Raw genomic sequence first — 11,123 nt, forward strand, 5'->3', positions numbered from 1 at the left:
TCTTTTTTTTAATAAGAGCATTGAGTACCATAAAATATCAAAATAAAATATTAAAATCCTGAATTATTTTTCCTTTGTCTTCTAGTGTATGCCAAGTTCTGAGTTTTTTCTTTATTCCAATGTGTATTGTGTTCACTACTTCTGACTCATGAGATTTGAATCTTCTTTATTAAAGAGAATCTATATTGTGTTCAAACAATATCATGTTAATCAAATCTTGAATTAGTTATGCTTGTCCTGTAGGACGATTCACTTAGACCACTCTATTCAAAAGGAAGATATGTGATGTTTAATAGGAGTTAAATATTCTGATCCCATAGCATTTCTCTTTTATTGAAAGAGAAATGAAAGTGGAATAGCTTTTATCACCTGGGATTGTATCAGTCAAGATCCAGTTGCAGGAACTCTTAGGCATTCTAGCTGTTTCAGTAAAGACATTTAGGGAATGAGTTTCTTTCAGAATTATTGTGATGGTGCTAGAAACAGAAATGTCCCACCATGGACACTATGACTTCTGCCACATGAATCAGCAAGGTGGGAAAACAGCTGGTACATGAAATAATTAACTTCAACAAAACACTAAAGTAAATGTGATCCAGAGCTTAGGAATTAGCTGCAGCTACAAATGATATAATTGTTGCTTCTCAATATACACAAATTTGACACTGGCACAACAGTGTGGACATGCATCCATGGCTGTGCTGGCTGGCAGAGAAAGAGCTAAAGCAAAATGAAGATGGCATCTGTATATGTTTACCTAACAAATTCCATGTGCATGCCTTTAAATAGAGGAACATGGTGTGAAGAACCATGGATGAGAGAGTGTCTGAAAAAAAGACCGCTAGAAATACATACTAAAGGTAGACTGGAAGGTTTGAATAGAGGGTGAATGTCAAGCTATAATACCCACTCTAGTGTTCTGAATTTTTTGTTTTTTCTCATTTGTCATACTGTTCAATATCTTCTTCTGAGTCCCTTGGATTTATCTGTGAGGACCACCCTTTACCATATTTTAGAAAACAATGTTTTAGACTGTGGCATAAAACAATTTATTATTGCTTTTTAAAATTTTATTTTATTTTAAATTTTAGGCATCCTTCGTGGGCTGAAATTTTACAGGCATTTGTTAGAAACTATATGAATTCCAGGCATCATCCTAGGTTCAGAGAAAACAAAATTATTTATTTTCCTTGCTCTTTTGGTAGTATGCCACTTGATACAATACAATTAAGACAAAGAAGTAGAAGGAAGAACAGAAAGAAGAAAGTAGAATTAAAGATTTAAGAGCATTTATTCAGTCTCTACATAAAGGAAAGAATTACAAATTTTAAAAAGGTAGGTGTTTATAAAGGAAAACAAATAGATTTAACAACAATAGCAACAACAACCAAAAAAAATTTGAGACCCCCATTGATTAAGGCAACAAACATGAATTATTTCATTAAAAAGGGAAAACAAATAGCTAATATATAAAAATAGAGTAGAAATACATGTTAAAGGAAAACACACCTTTTTACCACTTAAATGGGTCAGGATTTAAGATGTTCTATTCAAATATATTTGTTCCTTGGTTTTGCTGGGAGGAGAATTCTGACATACTTCAGTTTTGAATATAAATTGGTATATAATTTTTGGAAAGCAACCCGGCAATGAGTAATAAGAGTCATTAAAAGTTTAGATTCTTCGGGCACCTGGGTGGCTTGTTGGTAAAGCATAGGACGCTTGGTTTCATCTCAGGTTGTGATTGCAGGATCTTGAGATCCAGCCCAGCATTAGGCTCTGCCCTCAGCAGGGAATTTGCTTGGGATTCTCTCTCTCCTTCTCCCTCTGCCCCTCCCCTCTGTGTGCTCGCTCTCTCTGTCTCTTTCTCTCTAAAATAAATAAATAGATCAATCAATCAATCTTTTAAAAAAAGTTTAGATTCTTTTAAATTTTTTATAATGTGACTAAAAATGGTAGAAGTTGTATCTGTTTTCTCATCTCTGTATCTTGTGCAGCTTTTAAAGTACCTGACATGAAGATAATTTTTAATAAATTTTGCTGGATGAATGAATGAAGATTTATCAAAGCATAAATTTCAATAGCAAAATAACCTAAAAAAATCCTGATTGTCAGCATTAGAGGAAGATTTAATTTTTGGCCTATTCATATGACAAAATGTTATTCAGCCAATAAAATAATACACATATAAAATTATTATAATGACAAAGGAATGCTCTTTAAGCAATAATACAAAATAAAGTAGTCTTATCATAGTCTATGCTTCATTATCTCAAATAAATTTAAATTGAAGATATGATAACATTTTAGCTTTGGGTCAAAGTTACTTGTGTTCTTAGAATCAGCTCTTCTGGAGGGACTCTTCCAATACTTCACTCGCCTATTTTTTTTTTTCACTCGCCTATTGATGATGGAAGTTACAGTTCAAATTGTTCAGTATTTTCAAAATTTTTCATTTTAACACTTCTTTGACATAACAAATATATAAATTACCTATAAGTCAAAGACATCCATTGTCTTTATTCTCAATATATTCTAACATGAAATTCAATGTCAGATTCATTTTAATAGTAAGGCAGTTTTTGACTATTACCCATATTAACATACGTTTAGTTTGAGATAAATTGGTAGTTATACTTGTAAAGATAAAATATGACCGACACTTGACATATTATGTATTTCAACAAAAGAATAGATTGTCACAAGCAGTTGTTGGACTGAACAGTTTCTCCAAATTATGGTATGTAATTACTAGTTTGTGGCAAATGCCACAGTATTGAGAAGCCTAGTCTCACATTTAGTATAAGCAATTTCCATTCCAGCGGGTTTGCTCACATACTCACATGTGCTATATTATGAAGGATTTTAAAGCTAACCCTTCATTTTGTTTCTCCCATAAGTGTGATGTTAAAAAATATGATTTTAGTTTCCATCATGTAGTTTCAGATTTATTTACATACACTGGTTGTTCCACATAATCTTTGAAATTGAACACTGGCCAGAATTTAAAAAAAATAAGCAAACATATATATTACATAAGTGTGTGTGTGTGTGTGTGTGTGTGTGTGTGTGTGTGTGTGTGTAAAGCAAAGAGATATAGATAATGGAAAAAGAAAGCTAAGTACCAAATAATACAGGCCAAAAAAATTTTATAAAAGACTAGATAGGATAAATGTTTAGAAAAAAATAACTTTTGTCTCTATCCTGTGTTGCCTTGAGGAAATTACTGCCTGCTTCTCTACAGAAATGGACAGCAACAGCCTAGACATCAGTGTCCTCATGAAATAAGTACAGACTACCAGTTGTCTTCAGGCACTGAATATCCCACACTACTATCCAAAAATCCCTAGTGCTGTGGATTACAATTTAGGGAGATCATGAGTTCCCAGTCATAATACACCTCACAGTTTAAAATTCAAGACTACAAAAGGTCAGAAGGTAAAAAGAAAAAAGTGCAGTTGATGCAAAACAGATATTGAGATTTTGAATCATATTCAAAATATTGACTTTATACATATACACACATACATATGTTAAAAAAAAAGATTATAAATGGGAGCAGTCAACAATGGTCATCTGGTAGAGTTTTCAGTACAAATCTTATCTCCCATGCTCTAAAACAGTGGCCAGCAAATGTCAGCCTTCAGTCCAAATTGGGCCTTCTTCTTGTTTTTGTAAATGAAGTTTTATTGGAACATAGCCATACCCAGTACTTTCTATATTATTTATAGCAGATGTCACATTACAAGGGCAAGGTTAATAAGTAGTATGGCAGAAACTGTCTGATCCTCAAAACCTAAAATATTTACTATCTTGCCTTTTATAGAAAACTTTTGCCAATTCCTGCTCTAAACTCACAGACTGAAGCCTGGCTTTTGATTCCCTCTCAGCACACATTACATGTTACCAGCACAGCCAACACCTACCAGAGCAAGAGCTCACAAGCCAAAATAACTAAACACATGAGAAAAGCAGTACCTTAGAGAAAGTCAAACTGGACAAACTAGGCCATAATGAGGAGAGAATTTTGATAGATGGAACAAGACTCTAAAATTAGTATTAAAGATAGAAAGGTAATTGATGGCCACTGTCAATACAAAACAAGAATTAAAATTCATTCAAAATGAAATAGACAGGGGCACCTGGGTGGCTCAGCTGGTTAAGTGAGCAACTTTTGAACTCAGCTTAGGTCTTCATCTCAGGGTTGTGAGTTTAAGCCCCCCATTGGGATCCACACTGGGCATGGAGCCTACTTAATAAAAATAAATAAATAAATAAATAAATAAATAAATAAATAAATAAATAAAATGAAGTAGACAATATTAAGTATGAAAAAATATGAGTTGATATAAAGAGAACTAAATGTTAATCAGTGGTAGGTTAAATGCCTATATTTGAACAGTGAAATTGTGAGTTGGAACATCAGATTGAGGATTTTTCGCAGAAGGCAGCAAGAAACGCTATGAACTGGCTTATGGACGAGTACCAAGAAATAAGATTTTTCCAAAGGAATTAAAAAATGGAAAGAGAAAAATATTCCAAGAAATAAAGTAGTTTGGGGACATCTGGATGGCTCAGTCGGCTAAGCATCTCACTCTTGATCTCAGCTCAGGTTTTGAGCTCAGCTCTTAAGCCATGCATTGGGCTCCATGCTGGTTGTGAAGCCTACTAAAAAACAAAAAACAAAAAAACAAGATAAAAAAGGAGGTTTTTGTTTTTGTTTTGTTTTTTATTCTTTAATATGCCAGGCTATTATTTACTACTAAAAAATTATTAAAATAATTTAAAAATTATCAAATTTTAAAATATTTTCTTAAAAGATCAAAAAGCTGACATTATATGATAGGAATTACCATATAAAGTTTAGGAAAAGATGAGAACCTACAGAGCTAACTTCAACATTAAAGTAGCTCTTGCCCTGAAGACATTTGCCAAAATTTTAAATAAAACATTTAATTTTTAAGTTGTGGTAGGATATGAAAACTAAGAAAAAGCTCAGACATCTCTGAGAGTGTGGAGCCTAATAGGTAATCTTCTATTAAAGCTGTAGGTCCCAAATTGTAAGTCCAGTTGAGATAACTAGATATATATACCTAGTCACCCTGCCTTCTCCAAAACACTGAGAATAAAGTTGCCTTGGAACTGATTAGAATAGGCAATGGAGAAACATGTCTAAGAGTTGCAGTCACAAGGCTGCTCTCAAAATCACAAGGTAGCATAGGAAAAAAACAAAACAAAACAAAACAAACAAAATATAACCAACCAAACAAACAAAAAAACCAACAAAACTCAAGTTATGAATTAACTGTATTTGCTTGTTCCAAGATTCACTTTTTGCCAAGGGGTGGGGGGACATCCTATTTTAACATTTAGTAGTCAGAATGTATATTATCTTTGCTAAAGACCCAGCAGCAATTGTGACTTAATTATTGACTGTACAAGAACATCAAATATGCAGTGTCAGTATGTTAGGAAAAAAAAATCAAAGACAAAATAATGGAGTACTTTTTCAATAAATACTCACTTTGAGCTAATTTTCAATGTGAAAAAGATCTTAAGTGTACTTTGTCCAATTTATCTTGCTTATAGCTTCCTTTTTATACATATAAAAGAATGACACATAACAACAATCAAAATTAGTTTTAAAAAGTCTTTAAATAAAAATCCAGTTATGGAAAAACATTTTTTTTTTTTTTGTGGTTTACTTGTCAGCATTACTTAGTGATTTATAAAATGCTATTGCTTTTCTATTCCTTTTGTTGCTTTATTTTATTTTTTTACTTTAGCTTCAGTGAAAACAGTAGCAGTTGCTGACTAGTAGTAATCCACATATACCTAAGAGAAGCCTTTACAGAAGCACATCTCTCTTAAGCCTCAAGGAACATCACAAATAATTTGCCAATTAAAATGAACAATTGAGATTCAAACTTTACTAGTTAAACAAAGAAATTATTTACTATGAGCAGAAACTAGCAATAACAATGGAAAGCAGAAACAGATGATTACATATTTCTGATATTGGCATTGTCAGACACATATTTAAAACAGTATCAAAACTATGTTTAACATATTCAAAGAAATAGAAAACAAGCTTGAAAATATCTGTGGGGTATAGTTAACTACAAAACACAACAGGATATTAAGGTATAAGAATTCAGTAATTAAACTGAAAAATAAATGGATGAGTTTAGAAGTAGGTTAGACACAGCTGAAAAGAGAATTAGTGAATTGGAATACAAGTAAGAAAAATTATTCAGAATTAAGCATAGAGGAAATGAAAGAGAAAAATATTAAAGTGATATTATAAGACATAGAAGGTATCATGAGAAGTACTAATATATGTCTAAGTAGAGTTACAGAAGGAAAAACAAGGAGAAAGAAACCCAGAGTAATACCTGCAAATATAATGGCTGAACATTTTGCAGAAATAATGAAAGAATGATCTGTATCATGAAGACTTCAATTTCCAAGCAGGATTACAAAACCACTTTATATCTACTCATATGCCAAAATAAAACTGCAAAATACCAAAAATAAAGGGCATTTTAACAAGAGTAAGTGAAAAATATCTCTTGAGCAAGAGATAAAAAGAAATTAGAACAAAATTGACAGCAAAGTGAAAGTAAAACTTCTGTGTAATTAACTGTTTATAAATATGAATAATGATTTTTGAGAAAAAAGATTCATGTGAATTGAACTATCAATGTATAGTATTAGAAATACTCTTATTGATTTATTTTCTTTTTTCATATTTGCACTAGAATGGCATATGACAAAAAATCTTTGTTTAAATGACTTTAAAATAATTTTGAATTTTGAATTTTATTCTATATTTTTATATCTCCAGCGTTTTTTTTTGATTGTTCCACTTTTTAAATTTTTCATTGTTATGTTAATCATCAAACATTACAACATTATTTCTTGATGTAGTGTTCCATGATTCATTGTTTGTGCATAACACCCAGTGCTCCACGCAGAATGTGCCCTCCTTAATACCCATCACCAGGCTAACCCATCCCCCTACTTTCCTCCCCTCTAGAAACCTGTTTGTTTTTCAGAGTCCATGGTTCATCTCCTCCTCCAATTTCCCCCCTTCATTCATTCCCCCCTTCAGCTGAATTCCTGAGACCAGACGAAATCCAGGTCTCCTACTCCTCCGCCATCTTGCTCCACCCCATGAATTTTATTCTTAAAGAAAAAAATCTTTCAGGAACAGGGGGCACTATAAAATATTTCTACCAGCAGCTGCTATTTTAAAAGAAATTCAAAAAGATATATTTCAAGCAGAATGCAAATGGTCCAGGATAGAATGCTTGTGTTAGAATGCAGACTGAAAAGAAAAAAAAAAAAAGCGTGAAGTACATTATTGTCTTTTTAAAAACAAAATTGCTGTGTAAGGTTAAAATAAAATGAAGAATTGAAAAGAAATACCAAATTAAGATGTAAGTTGAAAAGTAAATGAATGTATATAAAATGTGTTGTTCAAGAAGAAGCCTCTTTTTTGCTTAAGGTATTGAATTATTATAAACCTCGAGAAGAATGTATTTTTTAATTTATAGAGGTAAAACTAAAATAGCCAAAACAGAGCACATATCATCCAATGTAGTAGAGGAAGATGAAAGAAATATCTAATTAATTAAAAGCAAGTAAGAAACACAGAAATAAGCAAAAACATACAACTAGAGAAAAAATAACAAAATTGGATAGAAGATAGAAATATAAGAGCAATTGTAAATTGCTTACATTTACATTAATTTACATTAAATGTAAATAGATAAAAAGCTCCAGTTAAGAGAAAATAATTAGGATGTTGATTTTCATAAAATGAACATATTTTCAAAAATAATACTATGTCAAAAGACACGTTTAAAACATTAGGGTATAGAGAATAGTTGGTAAAAGGATAGAAAAAAATTTGCCATGATAATATTAAAGAACACTGGTTACCTGTCCACATATTAGACAAAAATAGACTTTAAAGGAAAGTACATTATTTGGAATAAAGAATCACATCTTAATCAGAAAATGTTTAAGTCATGAAAAATATATAAATATTTTATATAATATATACATATATAATGTCTTAAAATACAGAACAAGAATAGCTATATAACCATAAGGAGATTTAAATCTTCAATCAAAAATGCAGGTTTAGGGGGGCTTGGGTGGCTCAGTTGTTAAGTGTCTGCCTTTGGCTCGGGTCATGATCCCAGGGTCCTGTGATCAAGCCCTGCATTGGGCTCCCTGCTCCATGGGAGCCTGCTTCTCCCTTTCCCACTCCCCCTGCTTGTGTTCCCTCTCTTGCTGTGTCTCTCTCTGTCAAATAAATAAATAAAATCTTTAAAAAAATGCAGATTTAACATGCCTCTTTTAGTATCAACACACGAAGCCAGCAGAAAATCAGAAATGATATATAAGATTTGAGTAGCATAATTAATAAATAACTTAATGGTTGTGGATAGAACCCTGCACCCAAGAACTACAGAATTCACATTCTTTTTGGAGTGTTATCAGTTCATTTGACGTCTTGAGACAGGATGAGATCACCAACGCAGAGAGCTTAGAAAAGAGAAGGGAACAATTTGTTCAACTCTGGGGTGCTAAATAGTAAAACATCTGAGACTGAAAAATAATGGTCCATGAGGCAGGATGGTATCCTGAAAAGCAAATGAGTAGTTAATCAAGGAGAAAGAAGTGCCCATCAACTGCCACCCTGATAGGAAAAAAATCAGTAGGGAGCCTGGGTGGCTCAGTCAGTTAAGTGTCTGTCTTCAGCTAAGGTCATGATCCCAGAGTCCTGGGATTGAGCCCTGCATCAGGCTCCCTGCTCAGCGGGGAGTCTGCTTCTGCTTCTCTCTCTGCCCCACCTTCCCACTCGTGTTCTCTCTCTCTCAAATAAATAAATAAAATCTTTAAAAAAAATGGCAAAAGTTAAAGATAAAAAAAGAAACTTAAAGGTATCAAGAGAAAAACAATTAGTCACATATGACAGAAACTCTATGACTGTCAGCTGATCCTTTCCCAGAAACTTTGCAGGCAAGAAGAAAGTAGCAGGGAGTGCCTGAGTGGCTCAGTTGGTTAAGTGTCTGATTCTTGGTCTCAGCTCAGGTCTTGATTTCAGAGTCCTGTGATCTCAAGGTTGTGAGTTCAAGCCCCATGTTGGGTATGGAGCCTACTTAAACAAAACAAAAAACAGGGAGTGGCAGGATATATTCAAAGTGCTGAAAAAGAAAAAAAACTTACAACTAAGAATAATTTACCTGGCAAGATTATTGTTCAGAATTGAAGGAGAGATAAAGAGTTTCCCAGAAAACCAAAACCTAAGGGAGTTTATCACCACTGAACCAGCCTTATAAGAAATGTTAAGGGGGGGGGGGCGGAGCAAGATGGCAGAGGAGTAGGAGACCTGGATTTCATCTGGTCTCAGGAATTCAGCTGGATAGGCATCAAACCATTCTGAACACCTACGAACTCAACAGGAGATTGAAGAGGAGAGTAGCAACAACTCTCTGAACAGAGAAGCGACCACTTACTGGAAGGTAGGACGTGCGGAGAAGTGAATCCGAGGCGATATTCGGGAGGATAGATGGCGGGGGAGGGGACCTCCGTCGGCCGCTTCTGGCAAGTGATAGAGCCGTGGAGCACAAAATAGGAACTTTTAGAAGTCGGCTCCGCTGAGGGACGTCGCTGCAGTGGCTAAGCGGGGGGTGGAACCCTCGCAGGACAGTGTGGTCTCAGGACCCTTGGGGTCACAGAAAGACCAGGGATGCCTGAGGGCAGCAGAGCTCCCAGGTATTGGAGCGGGGAAGCCGGCTGCAGAGACGGAGCCGAGGTGCAGGCTCTCAGCTCGGGGTTGCCATAAACTGTGATCCGTGGCCCACTCGGGCCACTGCTCCTCCAGGAGGGACCCAACAAGCGGCAGAGGTGGGGAGACTCCCCTTCCTCTCCGGGGAGGAGCGGCGCGGGAGCGCACCGCAGGGATCTGCTGGGTTTGGAGACTCCACACGGGGTTGGGCGCCAGAGATAGAAATGCTCGGTCACAGGCCCGGTGAGCACGGAGTGCGGCCGGAGACAGGGGAGACAGGAGTGACGGGCTACTTTTCTCTGGGGGCGCACTGAGGAGCAGGGCCCCAAGTTCTCGGCTCCTCCGGGGCAGAGATTGGGAGGCTGCCATTTTCACTGTCATCCTCCAAAGCCGTAGGGAAAGCTTGCAGGGAACAAAAGCCCCTGAGAGCAAACCCGAGCAGCTTGCTTAGCCCGGACTGACAAGGGCGGGGCAATTTCACCTCCGGCAAAGACGTTTGGGAACCACGGCAACAGGCCCCTCCCCCAGAAGATCAGCGCGAACAGCCAGCAAGCCAAGACCAAGTTTACCGATCAAAGAGAACGGGAGAACTCCAGCGCTAGGGGAATACTGCACATAGAATTCATGGCTTTTTTACCATGGTTCATTAGTTTTTCAAAGTTAATTTTTTAACGTTTTTTTAATTTCTCTTTTTCCCTTTTTCAACCAACATCTTATCAATCCCTTTTTTTAAAAAAACATTTTTTCATTTTTCATTTTTAGAGTCATATTTCATCCCTTCATGGTAGTTACCCTTATTTTTGGCATATATATATATATAAGTTGTTCTCTCTTTAAAATTTTGAGATACAGTTTCTTCTAACAGATCAAAATATACCCTAAATCACTAGTGTATGGCTTTGTTCTAGTCTCCTACCTGATCACATTCTCTCCCTTTTTTTTTTTAAAATCTTCTTTCTTTTTTCAAACAACTTCTTATCGTATCAATTCCTTTTATAAAATCTTTTATAATTTTCATGTTTGCAGTCATCTTCCATCCCTTCATTGTATCAACCCTTATTTTGTACATATATAAGTCTTTCTCCCTTTAAAATTTTAAGAGGCACTTTTTTCTAACAGACCAAAATATGCCCAAAATCTAGTGTGTGGCACTGATCTATGCACTAGCCTGATCATATTTGATCATATTCGGGTTTTTTTGTATTGTTCTGTTTTTGTTTTTATCTTTTTCTTTTTGTTTTTTTTCCTCTTTCTTTTTTCTTTCTTTCCCTTTCTTTTCCCCTGGTTTCAGGTCTTTTCTGATTTGTATAGAGTATAT

Source organism: Zalophus californianus, chromosome 2, assembly GCF_009762305.2.
Source record: "Zalophus californianus isolate mZalCal1 chromosome 2, mZalCal1.pri.v2, whole genome shotgun sequence".
Classification (NCBI taxonomy): Eukaryota; Metazoa; Chordata; class Mammalia; order Carnivora; family Otariidae; genus Zalophus; species Zalophus californianus.